At 39.5% G+C, this 3,640-nt stretch overlaps 1 pseudogene; it reads left to right on the top strand.

Annotated features, from left to right (window-relative positions):
- The first annotated feature begins 323 nt into the window (after window positions 1-323).
- On the top strand, window positions 324-3,123 carry LOC145958348 (putative receptor-like protein kinase At5g24010 pseudogene; annotated as a pseudogene).
- Window positions 3,124-3,640: the final 517 nt, after the last annotated feature.

The raw sequence follows: 3,640 nt of genomic DNA, 5'->3' as shown, positions 1-3,640 counted from the left end.
ACATACCAGGAATCATCGTTAAAAAATAATTTTTTTTATGAAACTTATCATATTATTAAATATTTATATTATTTAGTTCAAAATACTAAGATTTATCATAAATTGACTTTAAGAGAGACCAGGGCAGGGCCTGGAACTAGTTGCACGCGTCCAAGACCACCTTCATATAGTCATACCACAAATATAACTTTTTTTTTTTTTTTTCTCTATATAATTAATACTCATCTTAACGTGAGTAGGACTTTTCAATTTTAATTTTTGTCTAGTGATAAATCAACTTTCACAATAAAACGAAAAAGAAAGAAAAAAAAAAAAAACAGGAAATGAAAAGAAAAATCAACGCTGACGAAGTCTTCCTCTTATTCGAGAGTCGAGTCCCCAGACACTAGTTTGGACGGTGCAACAATTATAGGAGAAGCTAATCCCAACACTATTTTTCCATGGCAATTCTTCAAATCCGTAGAATTCAACACTCTATCTACGCAGTACTTGTTTTTGTGCTTCAGTTTTCATCGCTGCAGTTCCCCTCGCACGGGTACAATGTCCCAGATAAGTACTTCATCAATTGTGGGTCAGATAGCAACGTTAGCGTAAATGGCGTGGTTTACGTTGGTGAATCAAACCCTATAGCTCGTTTTAGCAGAAGAAGCAAGACAGAAAGCAATGAGTCACATGTACCTTCTCCTCTATACCAAACAGCAAGAATTTTTCGAAGTGAGTCTTGGTACGAGTTCAACATCGGCACAAGTGGCACCTACCTGGTACGCCTCCATTTCTTCTCTTTCTCATCCCCGAGTAATCTTTACTCAGCCAGGTTCAACGTTTCGGTTCCTAGGTTCTGGTTGTTGCAAAATTTTGATGCCAGAAATGTTACTGATAACAACCATGCTCCGGTGAAAGAGTTTTTCATCCATATCACATCCCCCACCCCCAGCTTCAGAATCACTTTCAGACCTCTGCCATCATCATTTGCGTTTGTCAATGCCATAGAACTCTTCCTACTCCCCCTCCTTTTGATCGCTGATCAAGTCGCGCGTTTTACTTATAGTGGCAATAACCGAGGCTTAGCTACTTTTACCGGTTTGCAGTCTCAGGTGTTGGAGATCAAACATAGGCTTAACGTTGGTGGCCAAATCGTTATCAACGATAACTTGTTAAGAAAATGGTCTCCAGATGATAGTTATCTCGTTTATCCAGAAAACGCCAAGGTTAGTTACCCTTTCTCAGGTCAAATTGAGTATCGTGTAGAAGATGACTCCGACGGTCCAAATGCAAATAAATTTACGGCGCCAACTGATGTGTACGGAACTGCTAAAGAGATTAAAAACATCTCTGCTGGTGCCGGAGACTTTAACCTTTTAAACATTACATGGAGTCTTCCGGTGGACAGGAACACGGATCATCTCCTTCGGGTTCACTTCTGTGACTATTGGAATTCAGAGAGTGGTCTTACATTCTTCATTCTGTCCATCTACGACAACTTAGCTATGCCGATAAATATTGACGGAGGCGTGTCTAGCGAATTGCCTGCCCCTTATTATTATGATTTTGTGGTGCACTCTGATGACTCTGGATTTATGAGGGTCAGCGTAACACCTGTTGAATCTGCTAAAAAAGTTGGTGCGTTTTTAAACGGGTTAGAAATAATGGAAATCATTGAGGCATCAAATTCTGTTCCCCCTGACCCGGCGGAATCCGATTCCAAGCATAAGCGTCTTCCTGTGGTGCTGGGTTCAGTTATTGGAGGTCTAATCATGGTTTTTGCTGGGGTAATTGGGTTTCGTAAAATAAGGAAGCAAAAGCCCGTTGAGAATTCTGACTGGTTACCGATTCTTGAAACTGCAGGAGGAAGTGCTCAATGTAGATTGACTGAGGGAACCAGCCAAGGCTCTACTCTTCCCAACATAAACCTTGGACTCAAAATTCCATTGCTTGATCTTCAATTGGCAACCAATAACTTCCACGCAAGTCAGATAATTGGAGAGGGTGGTTTCGGCATCGTCTACAAGGGGGTTCTCGAGAATGGTATGGTAGTAGCTGTCAAAAGAGGTGAACCCGGGTCGATTCAAGGCCTTCCAGAATTTCAGGCAGAGATAATGGTTCTGTCCCAGATTCGTCACAGACACCTTGTTTCCTTAATTGGGTATTGTGACGACAGCTTTGAGATGATACTAGTTTATGAGTACCTGGAAAAAGGGACACTCAGAGAGCATTTGTTCAATAAAAACTTGCCAAGATTGTCTTGGAGGCATAGGCTTGAAATTTGCATTGGAGCTGCCAGTGGTCTTAATTACCTTCACAATGGACCAGCTAGGGGAATCATTCACCGTGATGTAAAGTCCACAAACATATTGCTTGATGAAAACCATGTAGCCAAAGTTGCTGACTTCGGCCTTTCAAGGACGGGTCCTCTTGATCATCAACATTATGTCACCACTGTTGTTAAAGGCTCTTTTGGGTATCTTGATCCTGAGTATTTCAGGTCGCAGCAGCTCACAGAAAAATCTGATGTTTATTCATTTGGGGTAGTTCTCTTGGAAGTGTTGTGCGCAAGAGCAGTCATTGATCCATCGCTTCCCACAGAGCAGATAAACTTAGCTGAATGGGGAATGCTTTGCAAAAACAAGGGGATACTCCAAGAGATTGTTGATCCTTCTATCAAGGGCCAAATAGATCAAAACTCGCTCAAGAAATTTAGTGAGACGGTAGAAAAATGCTTGCAAGAAGATGGTTCTGGTAGGCCAACCATGGGTGATGTGTTGTGGGACTTGGAGTATGCACTGCAGCTACAGAGAGGTGCAAATGGCATACATGGAGAAACGAATGAGGATAGTTCTAGTACTAGTAGTGCTTCTGCGTCACTTCAATTACCCAATGTTCGGTGTCTTCCTTCACTTTCTACGCTAAGTGAAGCTGATGACTCCATTATCAGGGGTTTTCTCCCAGTTCGAAATTGATGACGCCAAATAGAAGATTAAGATCTCCAATGCACAAGGACATAATTATTTCGTGCTGCCAAATGTTTCTCTGCTTAGCATATCCAGGTCACGTTTGAGCAATATTTTTGTAAAATCTTTTAAAAACTTATAATCACTTTCAGAGCTTAAAACCCATCTTTAATCACTTTTATTAAGTTCAAGTTTACGTTTGAGCAATATTTAGAGTTTTATGACTCCTAACATCACTTAATGAGGTGCCAAGAAAAATCGTTTAATGTCATGAATCTTCGAGAAATAACCGAAGTCTTCAACTTTTGTCCACTATAGGGATTCACACAAAATTTTATTTCATTAAAGCTGGAATATTTTCAATGTTTCATTAGACAAGAAAATTACCAACCAGAAAACCAAAATAGTAATACACAATGTGCAAATAAAAAATGATATTGTCACTGAAATTTCAGCACCAAATATTTGTCAACATTAAAAAAAATATATACTGTGCCACGTGGCAAGACCCAAAACCACAAAATGACATTTTTACTACGTAACTAACATATAAGCAAAATAAATTATATCCAACCATAAAAATCACTAAAAATTATTTAATCTCATGACCATATCAACACACCTTCAACATAGTGCACATATATACTTTTTTCATGAAACAACGGTAAAAAAAAAAAAAGGAACATTTTCGG

This window comes from Cajanus cajan, chromosome 5 (assembly GCF_000230855.2).
Source record: "Cajanus cajan strain Asha chromosome 5, NIPB_CcT2T_4, whole genome shotgun sequence".
In the NCBI taxonomy this organism is placed as follows: domain Eukaryota; kingdom Viridiplantae; phylum Streptophyta; class Magnoliopsida; order Fabales; family Fabaceae; genus Cajanus; species Cajanus cajan.
Note: the sequence above shows the minus strand (reverse complement) of the source record. Positions and strands in the feature narration are given on the sequence as shown.